This window comes from Jaculus jaculus, chromosome 3 (genome assembly GCF_020740685.1).
Source record: "Jaculus jaculus isolate mJacJac1 chromosome 3, mJacJac1.mat.Y.cur, whole genome shotgun sequence".
In the NCBI taxonomy this organism is placed as follows: domain Eukaryota; kingdom Metazoa; phylum Chordata; class Mammalia; order Rodentia; family Dipodidae; genus Jaculus; species Jaculus jaculus.
Genome location: NC_059104.1, coordinates 72,926,151 through 72,952,878, shown reverse-complemented (window position 1 = coordinate 72,952,878; position 26,728 = coordinate 72,926,151). Strand labels below are relative to the sequence as shown.

The window sequence follows — 26,728 nt, the reverse complement described above, 5'->3', positions numbered from 1 at the left end:
CAACTTTTCAAAAGGTATCCTTCAGGAACTATTTCATAATTTTCAATACACTAGAATTTTGTGAGATTTTATAGTCTGCAATACTATTTTACATTGGCATGCTTGATGTCATCGTCATAACTGAATCATCCTCATTAAATCGAAGCCAGCATGCAATTCACTGAAAACTTGCACTATATCCATTTTCTGCTTCCATATCTGAGAACCATATTATACTCGGAAGCACTGAAGAGATACTTCTGAATAAGTTATGTCATAGTTATCCATATAATTGGAGGAAGCTCTACTATGACCAATCCCTGGCATTGTTGCTGTTTTATACTTAATAACACCAATCATGGTCATTTTCAGTCTTTTTTGAGAGGGAGGGGCGTTTGAGGTAGGGTCTTAATCTAGCCCCAGGCTGACCTGGAACTCTATAACTCACTCTAGTTTTCCAGGCTGGCCTCAGACTCACAACAGTCCTCCTACCTCTGCCTCCCAAGTGCTGAGACTAAAGCTATGTGCCACCATGTCCTCCATTTTCAGTCTTTTTTACATTGTGGTCCTTTAGTGTATGAAACTTCACCACTTTGCAGGCATGTTGTCAAGAATGTTAGTTGAACTAGGTGTTACGTGAACTTTTCCTGGGGAGATGAACAAATATCTATTTGCCCTAAATAGGACACCAAAGAAACAATTCTACCCAAGTCTAGCTTAGTAAACCAATGTATTTGACCTAAGATAATTCTTTGTTTAGTCATTGTGGCCCAAGAAAGCTAAAAGATTGGACATCCCAAATTAAGGTTACTTACAAGAACATGAGTGAGACCTCAGACCCTCCCCCACCAACTGTTAGCAGATCTGTATCCCAGGGTGTGATTTTGTGAACTCGGTCCCCCTCCCTCGGCAGCAACTGTTAACTGCCTATATATTCTAGAGGGTGAGACCCTCAAGAGATCCTTCCTTTCCTTCCTTGACTAGTGACCAGCAGCTGAGAGTTCAAGAAAGCAATGGTGGGGGATGGAGAAATGGCTCAGTAGTTAAAGGGCTTGCCTGTGCAAAGCCTAACAACCAGGGTTCAATTCCCCAGGACCCATGTGGAACCAGATGCACAAAGTGGTGTTTGCACCTGGAGTTCATTGCAGCAGCTGAAGGCCCTGGTGTGCACATTCTCTGTCTTCCCTTCTTTCTCTTCTCTCTCTCTCTCCCGCCTGCCCGCTCTCTCTCTCTCTCTGAATCTCTCTCTCTCTCCTTGAAAATAAGTAAATAAAAATTAAAAAAAAATAATAATAAAGCACTGGCCATGTGATGCCTGGAGGATAGCATTCCACAATACAACATAAGAATTTATATGTCATCATGTAAGCTGTACTCGCTGGACATTGTGGCACATACCTTTAATCTCAGCATTTGTAATCTGTGGTAGGATAATAACAGTGAGTTTGAAGCGAGCCTGGGGCCCCAGAATGAATTCCAGGTCAACCTGGGCTAGATTGAGTCCCTACCTTATTTAGTACTTTCATTGCTGGGCATGATGGCACACACCTTTAACCCCAGCATTTGGGAGCCAGAGGTAGGAGGACACCCTGAGACTATATAGTGAATTTCAGGTCAGACTGGGCTAGAGTGAAACCTTACCTTAAAAAAACAAACAGCCAGGCAGTAGGGCACGCCTTTAATCCCAGCACTCAGGAGGAGGCAGAGATAGGAGGATCACTGGGAGTTCAAGGCCACTCTGAAACTACATAGTGAATTCCGGGTCAGTCTAGGCTAGGGTGAAACCTTACTTCAAAAAAAAAAAAAGTACTTTTATTTGTTATTTGAGTAGAGCTTATAGGAACATGCCTGTAATACCAACACTTGGAAGATACAGATAGGAGGATCAGGAATTCAAGGTCATCTTCAGTTACACAATTAGTTCAAGGCCATTCGGGACTACGTGAGAACCTGTCACAAATAACTAAATGAAATAAAATGTTTGAATGTCAGCTGGACATAGTGATGCATGTCTGTAATCCCAGCCCTGAGGAAATGGAGGCAGGAAGATCAGTAGTTCAGAGCCATCCTTGGCTACATAGAGTAAGGCCAGCCTAAGTAACATGAGACTATCTTAGCTCCCCCAATGCACTTTACCATTCATAACAATATTATTCACAATTTCCAAAAGGTAAAAGCAAACTAAATGTCTATCAACTGATGAATAATATGGGGCTAGAGAGATGGCTAAGCGATTAAAGTACTTGCCTATGAAGCCTAAGGACCCAGGTTCAATTCTCCAGTACCCGCATAAACCAGATGCACAGGTGGTGCATGCATCTGGAGTTCATTTGCAGCGGTTAGAGACCCTGGTGTGCCCATTTGCATGCACTCTCAGTCTCTGCCTCTTTATCTCTCTCTCAGATTAAATAAATAAATAAAGCATTTTTTAAATGTGATATAGCCAATCTGTATAGTATTAGCCCTAAAGAGAAATAAAATTCTGATAAATGCAGGAGTAGGGAAATGTTTTAGCAGCTAAAGATGCTTGCTTGCAAAGTTTCAATTCCTGAACCACCCACATGAAGCCAGGTGGGCATTTGTTTACTGCTGAGCCCATTCACACATACACGCAGGCGTGCGCACACACACACACACACACACACACACACACACACAGAAATAAAAAGTCTGATAAATGTATGGACCAACCTTGAATATATTATGCTAAGTGAAGTAAACTACTACATACTCTATGTATGACTCCACTTATGTGAAATGTCTAAAACAGACAAATCTATAGAAACAAAGTAGGTTGTCATAGGCTGGAGTTGTGGGACATTGAGAGATCAAGCTGGCACTGAGATGGAAGCCAGCTTACATGAGATAGAAGGCTAGTTCTCATGGGCTGAGAAATTCTAGTCAAGCTACTAGGGGATAAAAGCCATCAATAGTGTAATGGATCCTGCAGGCTACAAAATCATCCAGGCAGGCAAGATGTACCCACTGTTGCATTAGTCATAGCTTATAGTACTCAACTGCTCTCTGATTGGATATGAGGACCACTCAGTGGGAGGGAGTTCATGCCCAGTACTGACAATCAAGTCAGAAGCCTACACCTTAGAAGGTCACACATCCTGGAGGGAAACTTCTACTCTTCCTTGGTTAAAAGGAGAGGTTATGTCTGTTAAGAAGTCTTCTAAATGTCTATCACCTCTGATCTATGCTGTTCTCACTCTCAGCTAGACAACCTGACTTTTTACAGATGGTAGCAAATACCAAAGAGACTCAAACCCATCAGAATGACAAGAAAAGAAATCTGACAAGTCGTCTGCCATGACCCAGAAAAAACATTACAGAGGAAGTGGCAGATTACATATGAATGCTGATGGCATGGCTAGTCTAAGAACCTTCTTCAGAGAGATGGTGGTAGACACTGAAGAGAATCAAAATTCATCATAGTAGAAAATTAGAGACTGTCAAGAGCTCAACATTAAAGAAGTTATCTAACACACCCTCTGTGGTTCAGTGAACATTGTATAAGAGAGGTTGGAAAAGATCTAAGAGCCACAGGTGGGAAGGTATACTGTGAGGCATTGTCCTCCCCATAATGACTGATTGGTGTACTCATGACCCCACAGTAATTACTGATATCCCTACTGAAAAGAGCCTTCCATTAAACAGGGACCAGATTAGAGGGTAATATAACCAATTAGTAATGAATATGTTCATATATTAAAGTTCCTAGTAGAAGAAGAAAAAGAAAAAGGAAGACAAAAAAGGAAGGAAGGAAAGGAAGCAGGTTAGAAGTTACTCAAGCCAGGTGTGGTGGCACACACCTTTAATCCCAGCACTGAGGAGGCAGAGAGGTAGGAGGAATGCTGCAACTTTGAGGCCAACCTGAGACGATGTAATGAATTCTAGGTCAGCCTGGCTATAGCAAGAACCTTACCTCGAAAAAAAAAATTATTCAAGACTGAGGAAATGGAATGATAGCTGAAAATTATATTTCTTTATGAAAAAATTAAAATGTTCTAAAACTGTCAGAAGTGATAGCTTGGTTCTTTTGTTTTTATTTTGTTGGGGAGTGGGATGGCCCAGGTTAGCCTTGAACTCAATATATGACCACCTTTTGTTTTGTTTTTTGAGGTATGGTCTTGCTCTAGCCGAGGCTGAAATGGAATTCACTATTATATCAGGCTGTCCTCACAGTGATCCTCCTATGTCCATCTCCTGAGTGCTGGGATTAAAGGGTGTAGCACCATGCCTGGCTCAGTCTGTCCTTTTGATCCTCCTGCCTCAGTCTCGAGACCCAAGGCTAAGACTACAGGCATGAGTCACCACAGCCAGTTTAACTATACACTTTGAAAGGATGAATTTCAGCTATGTGTAGTGGCTTCCATCTGTATTGTAGCACTTCACAGTAGGAGCAGGAGGATCAGGAATTGCAAGACCATTGTTGGCTACATAGTGATTTGATTTAACTACAGGACACTCTGCCTCAAAAAAACAAAGGAAGGACCTGAGTTATATACCTCAATCATCAGTAATTTGAAATTGTATATGTGTGTGTGTGTGTGTGTGTGTGTGTAGATAAAGTTACTCTGTACCAATGACAAAAATATACTAAGCATTATAGATAGGAAACATGAAAATTTCTATAAATAGACTCATCAGGCCAAATAGCTCATGTTTAAAATAACAAAATGTAGAGGAAGGGATATAATCACTACAGTTCCAGTGCAAAAAATCTAGACAACATGTGTGTCAAATCAAAGAGGTGGATTTGGCTCATACCAGAAAGAAGAACTGACTGGTATTGGAGTTTTTTCCAGATTGCGTGGATGCTGTGGTTTGAATGTGAAGTGTTCCCCATTGACTAATCTGTTCAAATACTTGGTCGCCATTTATGGGTGGGCATTAGGAGGCTTAGCTGGATAAATTAGACAACTGGCAGCAAGCCTTGAAATTTCTTAGCCGTTACTGTTCTCTCTGCTTTTTTTTTTCTTTTAGTATTTATTTATTTATTTACTTATTTATATATATGATAGAGGTAGAATGGGCATGCCAGGGCCTCTTGCAAATGAACTCCAGATGTATGTACTACTTTGTGTGTCTGGCATTATGTAGGTAATGGGGAATCAAACCTGGGTTGGCAAGCTTTGCAAGTAAGTGCCATAACTGCTGAGCCTAGCCTCTCCCTCTCTCTCCCTCTCCCTCTCTCTCTCTCTCTCTCTCTCTCTTCTCTCTCTCTCTCTCTCTCTCTGTCTGTCTCCTTCTTGGCTGAGAGTGAAATATGACCAGCTCTCTGGTACTCCTACTGTCATGTCTTCTCCATCATGATGGATTGTATCCCACAAACTGCAAGCCTAAACAAAGCCTCCATTCTTGTCAGATATCTGGTCACAGTAACAGTACAATTAGTACAATGGGCTTCCTTATCTCCTTGCAGATTGTTCTTGAGTCATGAGTGATGCAATGGTAGCATCAGTTGTTTTGGTTACAAAATTGGAGGGGGAAAATCATGAACAACTGAGTAAATAGCAGATAGATAATCTGGTTGTGGTGTACACAAATTCTAGCACGCATGAGGCAGAGGCAGGCAGATATCTGTGAGCTTGAGAAGAGCTTGGTCTCCATAGTCAGTTCCAGGCCAGTTTGGAATACATGATGAGGCCCTATCTCAATTAATTAATTAATTAATTAATAATCACCTACATTTAAACTGATGACAATGTTTAAAAAACATTTTTTAGGGGCTGAAGAGATAGCTTAGCACTTAAGGCATTTATCTGCAAAGCTAAATGACTCTGGTTCAATTACCCAAGACCCTCATAAACCAGATGCTCAAGGAGGTGCATGTGTCTGGAGTTCATTTGCAGTGGCTGGAGCCCTGACGCACCATTCTCTCTCCCCTCTCTCTCTCAATCTCTTTCTTTGTCTCAAATAAATAAAATTAGCTGGGCATGGTGGTGCTCGTCTTTAATCCCAGCACTCGGGAGGCAGAGGTAGGAGTATCACTGAGAGTCCGAGGCCACCCTGACACTACAGAGTGAATTCCAGGTCAGCCTGAGCTACAGTGAGACCCTACCTTGAAAAACAAACCAAAAAAATCAAATAAATAAAATGATTAAATATTAAATCAATATAAATATAAATAAATATTAAATTAAAAATATTTTTATTATGTTTTTATCAGAGAGAGAGATAAGAGAGAATTGACACATCAGAGCCTTCAGCCACTGGGTTCAAACTCCAGATGTGTGTGACCCCTTGTGTGCATGTGTGACCTTGCATGCTTGCAAAACCTTGTGTACCTGGCTTATGTGGGACCTGGAGAGTCAAACATAAGTCCTTAGGCTTTGCAGGCAAGCATCTTAACTACTAAGCCATCTGTCCAGCCCTAAACTGGTGACAATTTTATTTGAAACATATGCCAGTCACTGACAACTTATGCCCTTTTAAAGGACATCCCTTCAAGTGAAAATTTGTATGTCTCCCAGGGACAAGAAAGAAACAACATGCAATAACATCTGCTAGGAAAATGCAACAATTCTGTTGTATGTTTGCAAGTATGTCAGGATAAATAATAATCAAAATAATGACTCCATTTTAAATATTTTATTATTTATTTATTTATTTGACAGAGAAGGAGAGAGAGAAAGAGAGAATGGGTGTACCAGGGCCTCCAGGCACTGCAGACAAACTCCAGATGCTTGTGCCCCCTTGTGCATCTGGCTAAAGTGGGTCCTGGGGAATTGAGCCTGGGTCCTTTGGCTTTGCAGGTAAACACCTTAACCACTAAGCCATCCCTCCAGCCCAATGACTCCACTTTAGAAAGGATTTGTGCTAACAATAATGTGAATTTTTCTTACCTGGGACTTCCAAAAGAGATCGACCATATGGGTAGATCCATTTGAGGTGTGTTGTAAGCAGTTGGGAAGAATAGGAACTATTTAACAAAAATTATATGATTAACAGAGCCACAGAAACATAATCTTTTGACAAATCTTCTAATAAAGAAAGCTATAGCAGGAAGCCCTAAGTTAGCAATCCAAAGATAAATGCCGGGCTGAAAACTTGAAACAGCCCTTCCATCCTTGGTTCTACATCCCCAGAAGAAAGCATGTGAGAGAAGACTCTGTGGGCTTCCTGGAATCTGCTTACTGCCCAACAAGTAACAATTCTCAAGTGCTGCACGCCTGTAGCTAGGCATCAGGTGAAGAATTACTACTAGATCCAAACAAATTACACTGTGCAAAATTGTGTTAGGGCTGGGCGTGGTATATGTGTGTGTGTGTGTGTGTGTGTGTGTGTGTGTGTGTATTCCCAGCACTCAGGAGGCAGAGATAGGAGGATCATGGTGAGTTCCAGGCCACCCTCAGACTACATATTAATTCCAGGTCAGCCTGGGCTACAGTGAGACCCTACCTCAAAAAAGGGGGGGTGGACTAAAGAGATGGCTTAGCGGCAATAGCATTTGCCTGAAAAGCCAAAGGACCCCAGTTCAATTCCTCAGGACCCACATAAGCCAGATGCTCAAGGAGGTGCATGTATCTGGAGTTCATTTGCAGTGGCTGGAAGCCCTGGCACACCCATTCTCTCTCTCCTTTTCTCTTTCTCTCTCTCTCCTTATCTCTCTCTCAAATACATTCATGGTAGAAAATCCTTTCATACATATAACAACTCTGCTTTTAGATCTACTTTTAATTTTTTTTAAAATTTTTATTTATTTATTTGAGAGCAACAGACAGAGAAGAGAGAGAGAGAGAATGGGCACACCAGGGCCTCCAGCCAGTGCAAACGAACTCCAGACGTGTGCACCCCCTATGCATCTGGCTAACATGGGTCTTGGGGAATTGAGCCTTGAACCAGGGTCCTTAGGCTTCACAGGCAAGTGCTTAACTGCTAAGCCATCTCTCCAGCCCTACTTTTAATTTTTTTTAAAAAAATATTTATTTATTTGAGAGAGAGGAAAGGGAAGAGGCAGGTAGAGGGAGAATGAGAATGGGCACACCAGGGCCTCTAGCCACTGTAAATGAACTCCAAATACATGGGCCACCTGTGCATCTGGATTTATGTGGGTACTGGGGAATCAAACCTGGGTCCTTAGGCTTTGCAGGCAAGTGTCTCAACCACTAAGCCATCTCTCCAGCCCCTAATTTTTATTTTTTTATTTGTAAGAAGATAAGAGAATGGGAACACCAGGGCCTATTGCCACTGCAAATGAACTCCAGATGCATGTGCCATCTTTAGCATATAGCTTTATGTGGATACCGAGGAATCAACCCAGGACATCAGGCTTTGTAGGCAAATGATATGGCTTTGAGCCATATCTCCAGCCCTCTATGTTTTTTTATTTTAACTTTTCTTTATTGACAGTTTCCATATTATATACAATAAACCATGATAATTCCCTCTCCACCCCTCACAAATCCACCATCCACTCTTTCCCCTCTCAATTTGTCTCTATTTTATTTGATATCACCTTTTCTTCCTATTATAAAGGTCTTGTGTAGGTAGTGCCAGGCACTGTGCAGTCATGAGTTTCAAGGCCATTTTGTGTCTGGAAGATTACATTGTAAATGGTGGTTCTACCCTTCTTTTGGCTCTTACGTTCTTTCCACCTCTTCCACAATGCACCCTGAGCCTTGGAAGGTGTGATAGAGATGTCTCAGTGCTTAACACTCCACTGTCACTTCTTCTCAGGTACTATAGTGCCTTTTGAGTCATCCCAGTGGTCACCCCCATCTGAGAAGCTTCTCTAACCAAAAGTAAGAGTAGCATTAATATATGAGTATAAACATTAAGAAAGATGCCTATGTGTCTGGAGTTGTTTTCAGTGGCTAGAGGCCCTGGCATGCCCATTTTTTTTCTCTTCTCTATCTGACTCTCTCTCTCTCTCCCTCTCTCAAATAAATAACTAAAATACTTTTAAAAATAAAACCATAGCATAACAAAAAAAAAAAAAAGAAAGATGCCTATAAGGCAGTTTGGTGAGCATAATATATTATAATATATATGATAATGTTTATATACATATAAGCAGGCCTGCAGTCCAATTAGAAAGTGATTGTTTTCCCCCATAAAAGAGATGCCACTATTACACCAGTTGGCACATTTTGCCTTAAGACTTGCAATGTGTACTAGCCAGGGTTCTCTAGAGGAACAGAACCAATAGAATAAATTGTATTAAAAGGATGTTTATTGGATTAGCTTATGGCAGTACAACAAGAGCAGTTTACAGGGCCGAGAGTCAAGAAATCCAGTAGCTGCTCAGTTCATGAGGCTGGATGCCTCAGCAGTTGTTGGGCCCTGAAAGGCCCAGGTGTGAGGCCCAGTGGAACTTTCTGAGCCTAGCTAAAGTTTAGCGACCTGTCTCTGGCCAGCTAGGACTCAGCAAGATGCCTAATGGCTTCTTGCCTGCCACCTCCACATGGCAATTGTAATTACCATTTCAATAGTTACAGTTTACTATTGGCCCTTACCTCTCCTCCCTCTCCCCCCCCCCCATCCGCCCTAAAATCTCTGCCTTCATCCCCAACATTATATAGGCAACTGCTCATAGTAATAAAGCGAGTTTTCCTGTGAGTTCCTGCTTTGAAAAGACTCCCGACTCAGTGTGGTTTTTCTCCGGTGGCCAGGAGAGGTTTCTGAGGCGTCGTATGCTCATCTTCCTCCTTAATCCCTTGGAAGGAACCAGCAGGCCTGGTCCTTCCACAGCACTACCTGCCCAGGGAGGAGCCCAGCAACTGGCGCCTAACGTGCGGCTCTTGGAGTCCAGCAGACTAGTGCCCCATGAGAGGCAGTCGTTGAGGAGGTAATCGGTGTGTGCGGGTGAGTGTACCCTCATGAGTTATAAGGCAATCTTCATATTTAATGCTCTAAACTTTGCTTCTATAACCTATACTTACTTGTCAACATCTCTTCATTCTCTTTCTCTTTCCTTTCACTTTCAGTTCACAGACAAGCTGCATCTGTGGCTTTTGTACAACATGTTTACCTATCTTTTGGATCCTTGTGGTTGTATTGTACTCATGTGTACATGGGTTGCTATTGCCCTAATTTTATGGACATTTCCCTCTCAACTTTATAATAAGGGACAGTTTACCTCTAAATCCAATGCTGCCTTAGAATCTCTCAGGGCACTCCTAAAGAGGCTTAATTTGACTGATAATCAGGCTCGACAGACCTGGGATTGCCTTCTTAAGCTGGCGCCATGGCTGCTGGAAGGAAATCTCTTTGGGACACGTGGGATAGGGTAGAGGCCTTGTTTGTTGGGCACATGTGGAGAAGGGTCAAATACCCCCCTCAGGGGCCCTCCCTATGATCTCGACCCTCAAGAACTGCTTCCCTCCAAGGCCAAACAAACAAACAAAAGACAGAGGAAAAGATAGTATACAGCCTGATCCAACTACTCCTCCTTGAGATACAGCTTTAAAAACCCCAGAAAAGGGTATAGCTTTATACCCCTCACTCGATCCCTTTGAGAGTGCTCCCTGACCTTCTGGGGGACCTCCTCCACCTCCTCCATCGATTAACCCTTTCTGGACCCCCTAGGCCCCTCCTTCATATTCAGCTGCCAAGCCGCCAGAAAATGAAGCTACTTTTTTACTTCCCATCAATCTAGATCCTGGGGCAATCGCCCTGCTGCCTAGTATCCATGGGAAGCTCAGGACCTTAAGGAGCTTAAAAAGGCAGTCTTGCAGGATGGACCCAACTCTCCTTGGGCTGAGACCCTGTTACAGGGACTTGCCCATCAACCTTGTACAACCCAAGATTGGAAAAATCTAGCCAGGGCTGTCTTGTCAGGTCCCTTATACATTAAGTGGTGTGCCTTTTTTAAAGATGAATGCCATACACACGCAGAATGAAACCAAAGTCAACAGCCCCCTGTGCCTATAACTTTTGGGATGCTCTCCAGTATCTCTGATCAATATGCTACAGGCATGCAACAGGCAGCTATCCCTGACCCGTATAGGGACCAGGTCAGGGCACTGGGCTTGGTGGTATGGAAAAAGCTTGATGAGGAACCTTAAGAACCCCCCTTATGAGTATTATTCAAAAACCATCTCAGGACTTGGCTACGTTTATAGATAGGGTGGAAAAAAGTCTCCAAAGAAAATTTCCCCCAAGGGCGTTATGGAATCAGTTTACTAAAATATTGGTCTGGGAAGGGATGACTGCTGATCACCGCCTCGCCTGTGCAGATCTCAAGGACAACTCCATGAGTAGATGGATTATAGCCACCAAGGACATTGGCACTATCTCCCATCAGGCTAGGGCCATGGTTGCCAACCTTCAGGAAAATAAACAAAGAGATTTGGCCACTATGATCTGTGCGTTACAGTTAAATCCTAAAAAGTCAACGTGTTTCAGGTACGGGGAAGAGGGCCATTTTAAAAAGGAGTGCCTCAACAAGACAAAGCCTCCCCCGCCCTCTGGGGGTATGACCAACGCCCCTCGCACCAGCTGCCCTAAATGCAATAAGGGGTTTCATTGGGCTAGGGTGTGTCAATCAAATTTTGACATACAGGGAAAGCCTTTAAACTCTTCCCGGGGCTCCCCCCAGCCCCATTAAAGAAGGGGAAAGAGACTATCAAAGCCCATTGGACCGTCTCTCTGGTCTCCGGCCTTAGACCCAAAATTATTTTAAATATTGGCAATAAAAATTCAAACTTCTCATCGACACTGGAGCGGACTGAACAATCCTGAGAAAGGAGGAAGTGTCCCCCTCCTGGCAGCTTGTGCCCAGCCCTCCCCTACTGTGAGTTGGCGGGCAGTCAACCTCCTGGGAGACTGCCACGTGGCTCCCTTGGACTGACCCTGGTGGGGACAGGGGAAAAGTCTGCCCTCTCATGGTGACTGGGCTCACTGCTAACTTACTGGGGCAAGACATCCTTCAAGGTGCAGTGGCTTTCATCACTACTGACCATAAGGCCTTTTATAATGATTTGTTAGATAAAAAAGAATATCAGCAACAGTTTGAGGAAGGGAGGGAATGTCATCCCAATTACTCCAATGAATACCCCCAATTCTAAGGGCCACTGCCCAGCCCCCCCCCCATTTAAAATCCAGTGGAGACTGGGGGACCCTATATGGGTTGAGCAGTGGCCTCTCCCTTCTTCTAAGTTACACCAACTCCACATACTTATTGATCAACAGTTGGAGGCTAGACATATCCATCCCTCCACTAGTCCCTGGAACTCTCCTGTCTTTGTCATAAAAAAGCCTAATGGGTCCTGGAGATTTTTTTTTAATTTTTTTTTTTATTTATTTATTTGAGAGCGACAGACACAGAGAGAAAGACAGATAGAGGGAGAGAGAGAAGATGGGCGCGCCAGGGCTTCCAGCCTCTGCAAATGAACTCCAGACGCGTGCGCCCCCTTGTGCATCTGGCTAACGTGGGACCTGGGGAACCGAGCCTCGAACCGGGGTCCTTAGGCATCACAGGCAAGTGCTTAACCGCTAAGCCATCTCTCCAGCCCGGTCCTGGAGATTTTTACATGATTTAAGGAAAATCAATGAACACATGATCCCCCTCAGAATTCCCCAGAGGGGACTCCCATGGATCCCAGCTATTCCCAATATATACCATATTACTATCATTGACATTAAAGATTTCTTCTTCTCTATCCCTCTCCATCCAGGAGACATGGAAAAATTTGCATTCTCTGTACCCGCTGTTAATTTTTGTGGCCCAGATAGGAAACTTGAATGGACTGTCTTACCTCAGGGCATGGCTAATAGCCCACCCATTTGTCAATATTACCTGTCATACATTTTCTCTTCTCTTATCAATCTTCCCAATACCCTGTTTTATATTTATATGGATGATATTATTCTTGGGTGCCTAGATTCCTCCACACTCCAGGACCTTACCCACCAATGTCTAACTATCCTTCATACAGCTTTTTTTTTTTTTAGAGGTAGGGTCTCACTCTGGTCCAGGGTGACCTGGAATTAACCATGTAGTCTCAGGGTGGCCTCGAACTCATGGTGATCCTCCTATCTCTGCCTCCCAAGTGCTGGGATTAAAGGCGTGCGCCACCATGCCCGGCTCTTCATACAGCTTTAAAGTAGGTCCTGAAAAAGTTCAAACTGGGGCTGGAGAGATGGCTTAGCGGTTAAGCGCTTGCCTGTGAAGCCTAAGGACCCCGGTTGGAGGCTCGCTTCCCCAGGTCCCATGTTAGCCAGATGCACAAGGGGGCACACGCATCTGGAGTTCATTTGCAGAGGCTGGAAGCCCTGGCGTGCCCATTCTCTCTCTCTCCCTCTATCTGTCTTTCTCTCTATATCTGTCACTCTCCAAAAAAAAAAAAAAAAAAAAAGTTCAAACTGTGCCTTCCTTTAAGATCTTGGGCTTGATCCTTACCTTAGATACAGTTTCACCTGTCAAACCACAACTTTATGTTCAGGATTCTTACGCTTTGCCTCAACTCCAGAAGCTCTCGGGAGAAATTAATTGGATAGGCCCTGGATACCCATAACTACTGAAGAGCTGTCCCCTTTGTTTGACCTCCTAAAGGATCTTAACTTCTCCTCTTAGGTAATTTTGTCCCCTTGTCATCAACAAATTTTTCATAAGGTACAACAGGTTATAAATGCTGTGACCCTAAAGAGGTTCAATCCTGATTTGCTCACCTCCCTCTACATTTTCTCTGGGAAAACATTATGCACAGCACTGTTGACTCACCCATCCAATGGGCCCACCTCTCAATCAGTGGGATCCCCAGAGTTTATTCTATAACCAACCAGGTTGCTGATTGCATTATCAAGGGCAGAGACACCTCTGTCTGGTTGTTTGGCACAGAACTTCACCTTATTGTCACTCCCTTTAAGATAACAGATTTCACCTGGCTTCAAAGAAATAATAACAGAGTTGCTACAGCTCTCGAGGGGTTTCTAGGTAAAATTGATTGCCATTATGGCCCCCACAAATGGATGAGTTCTTTCTCCAGGTTAGAATGGAAGCCCCCAGGCTCTTTCTGTCTCAACCTAACCCTGACTTTCTTACCATGTTTACCAAATGGAGGGCAACTGGGGCCTTCCCTAGTCATTTACCCTCCCTTAAAACAGGAAAAAAAGCCTATCCCCATAAAGTCAGTCTCCCATGAGGTTGAGGGGTCAGCACAATTCAAAGAACTATTTGCTGTTGTTCTAGCTTTGGACACTATTCAAGACCATTTAACTTATTTTCTGACAGCCTTTATGTTGTTAATTTATTACCCAACCTGGTTGAGGCCCATATTAGACTGGACTCCAACCCTATATCTCCTTTGATGATTCAAGCTCGTTCCCTACTCAAACAAAGAATTAACCCCATTTTTCTTCAACATCTCAGGGGTCATCAAAACCTTCCAGGATTTCTCTCTCGAGGAAACAATTTGGCTGATAAAATGGCTTCTATGCCTCAGTGTAATACTATTACAAAAGCTGCATGCTTCCACTTATTGACCCATGTCAACTGGAGAGGTTTCAAGCATAGGTTTCCACAGGTACCAGTCAAGGACCTTAAAAAAATTGTCCAGACTTGTGGGCTGGAGAGATGGCTTAGCGGTTAAGCGCTTGCCTGTGAAGCCTAAGGACCCCGGTTGGAGGTTCGCTTCCCCAGGTCCCACGTTAGCCAGATGCACAAGCGGGTGCAAGCGTCTGGAGTTCATTTGCAGAGGCTGGAAGCCCTGGCGCGCCCATTCTCTCTCTCTCCCTCTATCTGTCTTTCTCTCTCTGTCTGTCACTCTCAAATAAATAAATAAATAATTAAAAAATATTTTTAAAAAATTGTCCAGACTTGTAAGTCCTGTCAGCCCTTCCTCCAAGTACCCCCCACCCCTTCAAACTAAAGGAAGCAATCCTCGAGGGCTCCGCCCTAATCATCTTTGGCAAATTGATGTTACACACTATTCTCCATTTGGAAAGCTTAAATATATTTTTCTTTTAGTCGATACCTTTCCCCGCGCCTGCTGGGCATCGGCACATGCCAGGGAAAAATCTAAACATGCCATTAGCCATATGCTTCAGTGTTTTGCCACTCTTGGGCTGCCTGATCAACCTAAAACACATAATGGCCCCTGCTTGGTAAGCAAGGCCTTTATAGATTTTCTCCAGACCTGGAAAATCTCACATTCCACAGGCATCCCATACAAGCCCCAGGGCCAGGCTGTTGTTGAAAGATATAATCAGACTCTCAAGTCTCAATTACAAAAACAAAAGGGGGAATCCTTACCCCCACACGGCCAACTAAAAAAAGGCATTATTTACCCTAAATATTTTAAACTCTTCTAGAGAAGATAAACAATTATCCTCTTTTCAAAAACATTGGTGCTCATCCATTACCTACAGTTCTATCTGGGTAAGATGGAGGAACCCATTGACTGGGGCCTGAAGAGGGCCTGATCCTCTCCTCACAGCAGGGAAAGGGTTTGGATGTGTCTTCCCTCCAGATGAAAAAAGACCTATTTGGGTACCAGCGAGAGACCTGAAATATTTGTCCCGACAAGGGGACACTGACAATCACTTCTCTAGGGAGTGTCCCACCCCTGAGGACTGTTCCTAAAATGGTCCTTCATCCTGCTAAACTAAATAACTTCCTCCCTTGCAGAGGACTGCTGGCTTTGCCCCTGGTCTGGGTCTCTCCGGCTGCTTACAATACAATTGCCCATACAACCTTAAAAAATTGCTCAGCCACCTTCCCCATCCCTGCTCAGCTTTTCCCAATGTTTCCTCTGGGCATTTAGGCCCCGCCTTCCCCTAATAATTCCAGTATAGATGTGAGATACATTCATCCTTCCTTCTGTACTTTTAACACAACTGAGCCCAGTGCTCAACGCTGCCCGCCTTCTGAAATGGCTTCTGAAATGTTTGTGGAGGCGGGATGGCCTATGACATTCTGCCCACCAATTGGACGGGCCTTGTGCCCCAGCCACCTCAATCCCAGATATAGATATCATCCCTGGAAATGAGGCCTTCCCTATGCCTTCTTTTGATTATATCAGAGGGAGACCTATCTCCAACAACAGCTAGATTCCCTGGCTGAGGTAGTCCTACAAAACAGGAGAGGACTAGACCACTATGGCCAAAAAGTGAGGCATATGTTTGTTTTTATAGGAAAAATGCCGCTTTTACGCCAATAAATCGGGAATCGTCCAGGACAAGATTAAGAGGCTCCAGGAAGACTTGGAGAGGAGGCAGTGGGACCTCCAGGACAACCCGCTGAGGACGGGCTTACATGACTTCTTGCCCTACCTTCTCCCTCTACCTGGACCCCTCCCCCCTTCTCCTTCTCCTCACTGTTGGGCCTTGTGTAATTAACAAAATTACACAATTTATTGACAGTGGCTAGAGGCAATAAAACTTCATCAGGTCGAGATACATTATCACAGGCTGGCAACTCAGGATTAAGTTCCTCAGATGACACACTGCCACCTCCTCTGCCCTCCATGTGACCAGTGATGGGTAAAATCCCCAGAGGGGTCAACCTAAGACAGTCCATGGAATGGTTCTCAGCGAGCTAAACACCTGGTACCCAATGATGGGTAAGATCCCAGAGGGGGCAACCTAAGACAGGGACCACAGTGACTAATGCTCTTACAAAAACAAAAGGGGGAGATGTTGGGTCCCAAAAGGCCCAGGCGTGAGGCCCAGTGGAACTTCCTGAGCCTAACTAAAGTTTAGCGACTTGTCTCTGGCCAGCTAGGACTCAGCAAGACACCTAATGGCTTCTTGCCTGCCACCTCCGCATGGCAATTGTAATTACTATTTCAATAGTTACAGTTTACTATTGGCCCTTACCTCTCCTCCCTCTCTCCCCCACCATCCGCCCTAAAATCCCTGCCTTCATCCCCAACATTATATAGGCAACTGCTCATAGTAATAAAGCAAGTTTTCCTGTGAGTTCCTGCTTCGAAAAGACTCCCGACTCAGTGTGGTTTTTCTCCGGTGGCCAGGAGAGGTTTCTGAGTCATTGTACGCTCATCTTCCTCCTTAATTCCTTGGGAGGAACCAGCAGGCCTGGTCCTTCCACAGCACTACCTGCACAGGGAGGAGCCCGGCAAGCAGTCCCAATCTGGCACTGAGTGCTTAGAGGCTTTCTGGAGAGCTTCTGGTCTTCAGTCCAAGGTGGTCTTCAGTCCATACTGGAAAGCAGCAAGCAGAAAGTAGCACCAGCATCCAGAGGGAAGAGAGGATACTTTCCTTCCCAAAGCTTCCTTAGATAAATCCCTCCCTCTGAGAGGGGCCACCCACTGTGGGGGAAGGGCTTATCCTGGGAGAAGGAGTCCTTTAGTTAATCCTTTCTGGAAGCAACCTCAGAGACCCACTTATAAGGAATGTCTGTGAATTCCTAAACAGATCAAATTGACACAAAATTTAACCATCACAAGTCCACCCCTTGTCAACTTGACACCAAACCATATCTCTTTACATCATACTTAATTTCCAAATGAAAACAGTAACAAGGTCATAATTCAGCCTAATATGATATAAGTATCCCACATACAACCAGAAACGCACAATCTCCCCCCAACACAAAGCAAGCTTCCTTGAGAAATGCTTAGTCTGTAATATAATAGATTAAATATAAATTCAACAACAATTAACTAGCAATATGATCTTAATCAGTATTAATTACCTAATAGAGAAATAGAGGTTGAATAAAAACATCATAATATTGGTATAGATATGTACAAACTCTCTTAACAATGTAGGACAGAAACACTCATTCAGTTCTCCTTTTTTGTAACTGGTCATGTGTGTAACTGGTCACGTGGCCTTAGCTGGTATTGGTAACTATCTTCTTCTACCACCCATTCTGTATTTCCTCTACCTTCAACAAGCACCTCAGAAGTTCTTGGTTCTTTACCTGGAGGAGTGACCCATACCTTCATTCCTGAAAGATCTGGGCCATTTATCATGCTACTTTGATTGGATTGTTGCAGTTGTCCATTGACTTTGATAAAGTCTTGTAACACCAAGAGACACCCTAATTGATCTTCTGTACTCTTCCTTACCTCCATTGTGAAGAAGTCTAATTTCCCCCTGGTAGTCTGGATCAATCACTCCTGCTACTACTATAACTCCTTTTTCAGCCTGTTCACTCAAGGGCATCAGGACCCCAAAGTGGCCAGGGGAAGTCCTAGCTTCAAGTTCAATGGAATGTTCTTTGTGTCTCCCGGCAAAATCACTGTCCACTCTGGAACCAAGACCTCTAGGTCAGCAGAGCATAAGGTTTCAGGAACAAGAAGCAGAAAATTGGCTAATGGGTCATGTGGGGTGATGGTAAGCAGGACCATTCCCATTTCCACCGCTTGATTCCAGGACCCATGAATGTGAACCATATTTAGGATGCTGATTCAGAGCATATATAGCCTGCTGGAGGACACTCCCCCATCCCTCCAAGCTATTGCCTCCTAGTTGGCACTGTAGCTGTTTCTTTCAAAGGCCATTCCACTGTCCTATCAAGCCAGCTGCTTCAGGATGGTGGGGCACATGGTAAAACCAGTGAGTTCCATGATCATGAGCCCACTGCCATACTTCCTGGGTGGTAAAGTGAGTTCCTTGGTGAGAAGCAATGCTCTGTGGAATACCATGATGGTGGATAGGGATTCTATAAGCCCAGATGGCAGAAGCACTATGTGCAGGAAAAGGAAAGGCATACCCAGAATAAGTGTCTATCACACTAAGGATAAAACACTGCCTTTTCCATGATGGAAGTGGTCCAATGTAGTCAACCTGCCACCAAGTGGTTGGCTGGTTACCCTGAGGAATGCTACCATATCGGGAACTCAGGGTTGGTGTCTGCTGCTAGCCAAGTTGGCACTCAGCAGCAGCCATAGCTAGATCAGCCTTAGTTAGTGGAAGTCCATGTTGTTGGGCCCATGCATTCCTGCCACCATGACCACCTTGTTCATGGGCTCATTGGGCAATGACAGGGATGGCTGGCTGAGGAAAGAGGTTGATCACTATCCACAGAATGGGTCATTTTATCTACTTGATTATTAAAGTCATCCTCTGATGGAGTCACCTTCTGATGAGTGTTAACGTAGGACATGAGTATCTTTATATCTTTTGCCCATACAGAGACTTCTTTCTACATACACCTTCCCCAAATGTCTTTCTCACCAGTTTTCCAACAGATTCGGTGCTCCTTTCAAGTCCTGGACCATCCAGCCAAATCATTGGCCATAGCCAATGAATCAGTGTGTAACCACACATCTGGACATTTTTCCTTCCAAGCAAAATGCACAGCCATGTGCACTGCCTATAATCCCGCCCATTGTAAAGACTTCCCTTCACCAGTCATTCAGAGGTATCCCAGAAAGGGGCTGTAATACTGCAGTTGTCCACTACTGGGAGGTGCCCACATAACACATTGGACCATCTGTAAACCATGCCCTAGTCCTCTCCTCCTCAGTCAGTTGATCATAGGACACAGCCCATGATACCATAGGTGCATGCTTGGGGACAGAAGGCATTGTAACAGGAGTAGAAACCATAGGCATTTGGACAACTCCCTCATGTAACTTACTTGTGCCTTCAGGGCCTGCTCAAATCTATGGCCTTCTGGGTCACATAACACCCAGTTCATAATGGGCAGTGCAGGTTGCATAGTAACTGGCCCGTTGTCAAACGTTCAGTTTCCATGAAGCCCAATAGAGGCTAAGAGCTGTCTCTCAAAGGCAGAATAATTGTCTGCAGATGACAGCATGGCCTTGCTCTAGAATAGCAAAGACCTCCATTGTGATACCCCTATGAAGGCCTACCAAAGGCTCCAAATGGCATTACTATATGATACTGACATCTCAAGTACCATCGAATCTGTTGGATCACATGGCCCAAGTGGCAGAGCAGCCTGCACAGCAGCCTGGAGCTGTTGAAGAGCCTTCTCTTGTTCTGGGCCCCACTGAAAACTAGTAGCTTTCCAAGTCACTTGATATATGGGAAGGAGCAACAGACCCAAGTGAGGGTCTCCAAAATCCAAATAGGCCCACTAGATGTTGTGCTTCTTTCTTAGTGGTAGGGGGGGCCAGGTGCAGCAACTTATCCTTCACCTTAGAAGAAATATCTCTGCATGCCCCACACCACTATACTAGAAATTTCACTGAGGTGGAAGGTCCTTGAATTTTGGATGGATTTATTTACCATCCCCTAATACATATATGCTGTACTAACAACTTCAGAGAGGCTGCCACCTCCTGCACATTTGATCCAGTCAGCATAATGTCATTGATATAATGGACCAATGTGATACCTTGTGGAAGGAGCAGGCAATCAAGATACCTGCAAACTAAGTTATGACACAGGGCTGGAGAGTTAATATAACCTTGAACTAAAACAGTAAAGGTGTACTGCTGACCTTTCCAGCTGAAGGCAAATTGCTTCTGGTGGTCCTTATGGGCAGGTTTGGAGAAGAAAACATTCACAAGATCAATAGCTGCATATGAGGTACCAGGACATGTGTTAATCTGCTCAAGTAAAGAAACCACATCTGGTACAGCAGCTGCAATTGGAGTCACCACCTGGTTAAGTTTCTGATAATCCACTGTCATTCTCCAGGATCCATCTGTCTTTTGAACAGGCCAAATAGGAGAGTTAAAGGGAGATGTGGTGGGAACTATCACCCCTGCATCCTCCAAGTTATTTATAGTGGTATTAATTTCTGCAATCCCTCCAGGAATGTGATCCTGTTTTTGGTTCACTATTTTCCTTGGGGGAGGGAGTTCCAGTGACTTCTATTTGGCCTTTCCAACCATAATAGATAGCCCTAACTCCACAAGTCAGAGAGCCAATGTGGGAGCTCTACCAACTCCTAAGTATATCTATCCCAATTATGCATTCTGGAGCTGAGAAAATAAAAACAGGATGAACTTGGGAGTCACTGAACCCACTGTCAATCTAACATTTGCCAAAACTCCATTGATCACCTGACCTCCATAAGCACCTACTGTAACTGGAGGGCCACAATCCTGTTGAGGGTCTCCTGGAATCAATGTCAATCCAAAGCCAGTGCTCAGTAAGCCCTGAAAGTCTGATTATTTTCTTTACCCCAGTGTACAGTTACCCTAGCAAAAGGCCTCAGGTCCCTCTGAGGAAGGATAGGACTAAGCTTAATATTTAAATTTTTGGAGATTGTGGGAGGGTCCTTCCTCAAGGGGACCTGGCCACCTCTTCAGTCAAGGTGCTCAGGATCTGTAAATTGGCTCAAGTTTGGAAACTGGTTAAGAGGCCTTGATTCTCTGTTGATATAATTCAAAGTGGCCCTTTGTTCTTTTACTCTGGAACTTTTCTGCTTATACAGATCAAGCAGGAACTTAGTAGGCTTCTTATCTATTTCCTTTCAGGAACACCATAATTAATCAGCTAGTACCAAAGGTCTACATAAGTCATGCCATTATGAGCATTGTTTGGCCTATGCTGTCCATTATGGCAAACATGCTCACTTTGCCTTTGGCGATTCAGTGCTGCCACTTGGCCATTTTTACCCTGAGATCCAGTTAGATCCATTGCATCTAAGCCACCTAATGCAGCAAATGCGGCTCCCACTGTGATGTCTACTTTACATATTATGGCAACTACTGGCAACATTAAGTATGCTGGTGCTCCCTTCACAATCTGTTTCTTTTAGTCTTAATGAAGGGCACATCTTCTGGATGCTCCCATTGTGGGGGCAAAGATGAGTGTATAAGGCAAATCCACTCCAGCATTCCAAGTTCTTTGAGCCTTTTAGTCCCTTCATCAACATTAATCCAGGGGATATCAGGCAGCTGGAGCTCATTCACAGTAGACCATCTTTGGATCCATACTTCAGCCAACCAATAAAATAAATTCTTGGCACCTCTTCCAACTGCATCAGCTGCAGTGTTAAATCCAAAATCTCTGCTCAACAGGCCCATTTCAATAAATTCAGCTTCCTCCATCATCCTGAGAGACCAAAAAGAAATGACACATAACTAATTAAACAATGACACTGCCATTGTAGGACAAACCATTGTGAACAAAGGAGGATCCCGGGCTCGGCTCAGATAAGGAACTAAATGATTAAAGTGCCGACCTTTGCTTCTGTAACTCATGCTCACTTGCTCAACAGGACATTCCAGAAATACTTAGGATCTACAAGCAGTCTGCTGACCAGAGATGAGCAACTAGAAATGTTCCTGCGTGCGCCTTCTTGGAACCAATCATTTTAAAAGATGCTATGTGATGTAACCCCTTTTCCCCCTTCCCACTCTTTTCCTTTATAAACCCCTACTTTTAGAAGGTCGGGGCTCTCTCCCACTCCCGCTGCGTCAGTCTGTGTAGATTGAGCCCCTGCTTAAGCTTGACATTAAAAGAAACCTGTTGCTTTTACATTCGAGTGTCTCGGCTTTTGTGGCGGTCCTCTAGGTGACTCCTGGATGACCGGGGGTCTTGACTCCTGGTCAGGGGTCTTGGCACAACATCTTGGGGGCTCGTCCAGGATCCCCAGAGACCCCCCCCCCCAATGAACCCGAGACTCCAAAGGTTTCTTCTCTGACCGGCCGGGTGGGTGAGCGTTCCTTTTCCTTTTCTTTTTCTTCCCTTTTACTTTCAGTTTGCTGGCAAGCCGCATTCATGGCATTTGTAATCCTGTAATTTTGAACAGGTCTTATATCCCTGGTTGACGCACCGTAAGGGCAGACCTGGAGGAGGCTTGAGACGTCTTGCCCCCTCATTTGAGTGGGGACCCTGTCCTAGAGGACAGAGCCAACCTACTCGGGAGACCAGCTCCTATTCGTACCGTGTTTGGTATTGTTGAGCCGTCCCTTAAGGACACAGACTTGTTTGGCCATCACAGATTTGGGGAGACCAGCTCCCATTTGTATTGTGTTTGGTATTGTTGAGCCGTCCCTTAAGGACACAGACTCGTTTGGCCATCACGGATTTGCATTTAGCTCTGAAGTGCGCATAGCTCTCTATTGGGCCCTCTGTGTTTGTGTTGTACTTGTATGTCTGTGTGTTACATTCACCCTGATCCTATGGACACTTTTCCCTGGACGTTTATAACATGGGACAGACACCTTCTTCTCCTCTAGGACTCTGTCTGGCACACTGGAAGGATGTCAAAAGTGTCGCCCGAGAGAATGGAATAGCTGTTAAGAAAGGCAAATGGATCATGCTCTGTACCTCTGAGTGGCCCACCTTTAATGTAGGATGGCCACCAGAGGGAACTTTTCACCTGAATACCATATTAGAAGTTGAAAAAATTGTTTTTTGTCCTAGGAGTGGACACCCTGACCAAATTCCTTATATTGTGACCTGGAGAAATTTGATAGAAGAACCTCATCCTTGGATAAAGCCCTTCCTTCCTCACCTACCCCTTTCTTCACAGGTATTGGCCACCTCCCCTAAAAGAGATACCAAACCCACTGCAGAGGTGACGGCCCCCATCCTCACAGGAGGAAATGAGGAAATCGACATCTTCCCTCCCCCCTATGTACCTCCTCCCAATCCTAATCCTCCCCAACCTCCATTAGAGGCCCCAACCCCAGCCAGCCTGCCTTCAAATCCACAGGGACCAGCTCAGGCTACACGGAGCCGGAGGGCAGCTACCCCACAAGTCCCTGACCAGACAGTGGCTCTGCCGCTCCGCCCTGCTGGACCCTTTGATGCGGATGGGAATCAGCCCTTTCACTATTGGCCTTTTGCCACCAGTGACCTGTACAATTGGCGTTCTCAGAATGCTCCCTTCTCTGAGAATCCTAGGGGACTGACTAATCTGTTAGAAACTGTGCTCTTCACCCACCAGCCCACCTGGAATGATTGTCAGCAGCTCCTACAGGTTTTGTTCACCACTGAGGAGTGAGGCAGGATCATTGAAAGTGCCCGCAAACTCATTCCAGGGCCTACAGGAGATCCCACCACTGACCCTGCCATAATAAATGGCAGTTTCCCGACTACCTGCCCCACCTGGGACTACAATACGGCACAAGGTAGGGAGAGACTCCTGATTTATCGCCGGACTCTGTTAGTGGGTCTCAGGGCAGCAGCAAGAAAGCCTGCCAATATGTCCAAGGTATATGATGTCAGACAGGGACCAGATGAGAGTCCAGCCGCTTACCTAGAAAGACTCCAAGAAGCCTTCTGTAGATACACTCCATATGAGCCTGAGTCAGGGGAAGCGGCTACTACTGTCATGTTTGCTTTTATTAATCAGGTCACCCCTGATATTAAGAAAAAGTTACAGTCATTAGAAAGGTTAGGAGAGAAAAATATTAGGGAATTAGTAGCAGTGGCGGAAAAGGTCTTTGATAAAAGTGAAAGCATAGAGGAAAAAGAAATTAAACGAGAAAGGAGACAGGAAAGAAATTTAACTAAGATCTTAGAACTACAACAGACCAAGCATCATCAAGATCTTAAGGAAATTCTGGCTGCCACTGGAAATCTCACCACCCAGGACACCACTTGCATGAGGAGACCCCATTGGAAGGGAGATAATAAAAGAACAAAATCTAAGGTAAGAAAGAATCAATGTGCATACTGTAAGGAGGAAGGACATTGGGTCCGAGATTGTCCCAAAAATAAACAATGGACTAATATCCTGGCAGCCAGTCAAGAAGACAGTGACTGAGGGGGGCAGGGCTCAGTTCCCCTCCCTGAGCCCAGGCTAACCCTTGATGTGGAGGGGAAGAAAATAACTTTTATGGTGGACACTGGGGCAGAGAATTCGCTACTATTACAAGCAGAGGGGCCCATGACAAAGAAAACTACCTGGGTCCAGGGAGCCACAGGCACCAAACCTTACCAATGGACAACTAGGAGGACTGTTAATTTAGGCACCAACCAGGTGACCCACTCCTTCCTGGTCATACCTGAATGTCCATATCCATTGTTGGGATGTGACTTGTTATCTAAAATGAAAGCCCAAATATCCTTTTCAGAACAGGGGGCACAAGTTTCTGCCATGGGTGGATCTTCACCCAAATTAAAGGCTACAATAGCCCAAATTCTTGTAACTACCAATCTAACAGAAGAATACAGGCTTTTCCAAAAACATGCAAAGGAGGGGGAACTTTTAGATTCTTCCTGGTTGATGGAATATCCTCAAGCTTGGGCAGAAACTGGTGGGATGGGATATGCACAACACAGCCCCCCCCCCCATACTGGTGGAACTAAAACCCGGAGCCACACCAGTCAGGGTATGACAATACCCAATGCCAATGGAGGCCAAACAGGGGATCACCCCCCACATCAGATGGCTCCTCCAGTTGGGGGTCCTAAAGCCAGTCCAGTCAGCTTGGAACACTCCCCTCCTACCAGTGAAAAAGCCTAACTCAAACGACTACCGCCCAGTCCAGGATCTGAGGGCAGTAAATAAAAGAACAATGGATATCCACGCAACAGTTCCTAATCCTTATACTTTGTTGGGAAGCCTAACACCTCAGCTCATTTGGTATACTGTCCTGGACTTAAAAGATGCATTCTTTAGCCTACCCTTAGCCCCACAGAGCCAACCATACTTTGCTTTTGAATGGCATGATCCAGACATTGGAATCAATGGCCAACTCACCTGGACTCAGCTTCCTCAAGGATTCAAAAACTCTCCTACAATCTTCGATGAGGCTTTACATGAAGATCTCTCAAACTTCTGGGTACGTAACCCAGGACTTACTCTGTTACAATATGTGGATGATCTTTTAATAGGAACAGTCAGCCAAGAGATATGCCTGGTGGGAACCAGAGACCTCCTGCAGACGTTGGGCAATCTGAGATACCGGGCCTCTGCTAAAAAGGCCCAGATCTGCAAGCAGCGGGTGACATACCTGGGATACATCCTCCGGGATGGCCAACGCTGGCTGTCAGATGCCTGGAAAGAGACTGTTCTCTGGATCTCGACACCAACCTCACCCAGGCAAGTTAGAGAATTCCTTGGCACAGCAGGCTTCTGCCATCTGTGGATCCCTGGATTTGCAGAACTGGCAAAACCTCTATATGAAGCCACCAAGGAAAACCAGCCTTTCCAATGGACAGATCATCACCAACAAGCTTTTGATGACTTAAAGGTACGCCTTCTAGAAGCCCCAGCCCTAAGCCTCCCTGATGTGACTAAGCCATTTATGCTCTTCATAGGTGAACATAATGGGATAGCAAAGGGAGTCCTCACCCAAAGCTTAGGATCCTGGCGGCGCCCTGTTGCCTACTTGTCAAAGAAACTGGACACTGTAGCAGCAGGGTGGCCCCCATGTCTGAGGATTATAGCTGCCACAGCCCTTCTAGTCAAGGATGCAGACAAGCTGACTTTGGGACAAAACCTTAGGGTTGCCACCCCTCACGCCATTGAGGGAGTGCTAAAGCAACCACCGGGCCACTGGCTCAGCAATGCCCGCATGGTCCACTATCAGACTTTGCTCCTGAATCCAGCCAGAATAACTTTCCAGACGCCCATTACTCTGAACCCTGCCACTGTTGCCTGATCCGGACTTGGAGATGCCTCTCCATGACTGTGTGGAGATACTGGCTCACATGTACAACATAAGGCCAGATCTCAAGGACACCCCCCTCAAAGACGCTGAAGTAACCTGGTTTACAAATGGCAGCAGCTTCATCCAGGATGGACACAGGTACGCGGGGGCCGCAGTCATGTCGGGGACAGATGTCATTTGGGCAGAGTCTCTTCCAGCAGGCACATCAGCCCAAAAGGCAGAACTTATAGCCCTCACCAAAGCCTTACAACTAGGGGCTAATAAAAAACTAAACATATATATGGACAGCCGTTACGCATTTGCTACGGCACGCGTCCATGGAACAATATACAGAG

The 26,728-nt window shown here is 45.0% G+C and overlaps 1 pseudogene; it reads left to right on the top strand.

The window, feature by feature from the left end:
* LOC101611228 overlaps positions 1-26,728 on the top strand; it is a 57,522-nt pseudogene that overhangs the window by 866 nt on the left and 29,928 nt on the right.